This window comes from Limulus polyphemus, unplaced genomic scaffold (genome assembly GCF_000517525.1).
Source record: "Limulus polyphemus unplaced genomic scaffold, Limulus_polyphemus-2.1.2 Scaffold1519, whole genome shotgun sequence".
Taxonomy (NCBI): domain Eukaryota; kingdom Metazoa; phylum Arthropoda; class Merostomata; order Xiphosura; family Limulidae; genus Limulus; species Limulus polyphemus.
This window is the reverse complement of record NW_013667129.1, coordinates 19,275-20,534: the sequence shown is the minus strand read 5'-3', so window position 1 is coordinate 20,534 and position 1,260 is coordinate 19,275.

Below are 1,260 nucleotides of genomic sequence, written 5' to 3'. Positions count from 1 at the left end.
AACCTTTAAAAACATACTACTACAATATGAATTTTAAATTAGGAGGACTGAAAATTTAAAAAGTATTATAATTGTACTTAAAATTACATATGTTTATGTTGAAATACCTTCTCAATTGCAACAATATTTCAAACTACTAAAACAATCACTATTACATTTATAATATACTATTGTAATATATAAATTTTAAATTAAAAGAGCATAAAATTCGAATAGTATTTTATCACAGTCATGCCTAAAAGTATATATGTGGTTATGATGAAATGTTTTTTCTCGATTGCAATAATGTTTTAAATCATACTAACAGAATCAATATTACATGCATAATTTGGATAAGTCAACTTCTAACAAATTTAAACATCAGTGTTTTGTGACCTGATATCATGATGAGACAGATAATAATTTTTAATAAATCTTTATTTACTACCCTTTTAATGGGTTTCTAGAAAGAAAAACATAATAGACACTGTTGTTGAGGTCCAGCTGACCTGACAAGTACTGGTATTGAATAAAAGGCCTCATCAACAGTAATGCTAGTTTTGCAGTTAAGATACAATAATGTCCTTAGTAAATAAAGATTTGCTAAATATTATCATCAGTTTTATTGTGATGTAATTTCACACAAAACATTGATATGTAGTTCACAATTTGCTGGTATAAGGCATTCTAAATCATAAAATTTCTAAGGAATTTAATATAAAAAGAAATAAGGTACTACTCATTTCAGAACAACCTTCAAGCTCTTTCCAGAATTACAAGTTTAGTTTTAAGTGCCTGTTCTGTAACTTGTTTACCCTCTAAATACAATTATGTAGTTACTCACAATATACGAAACAAAATTTTTAAAAGATATTTCATAACCAAAAATTCTTGTGACCAATCCCTAATACATTGATACTATTTGGTTTAATAGATAATGAACATCTGCCATACTTTGAAGGGGGCAATATAAGATTCAATTTGTAACTTTAAAACAGTCCAATGTGGCCAATTGCACATTACCAGGTTCTTATTTGAGATTTATGAAGGCTCTGCTTTCTCAGTCATACTTTCAAATTTCTTTTAATATTGTTATTAAACTTTTGCAACAGTTTATTTGGGACCTAGCCTGTCATTATCCTTATTGCATTTAAAAGTTTTCTATCAAGTTCTGACTGCTAGAAATGGCATAAATTATAAAAATATTATTATTTTGTAGTTTGAATGTAAATAAACTGGCAAAGCTTTAAAATATTCGTTCTAAAGAAAAATACAACACAG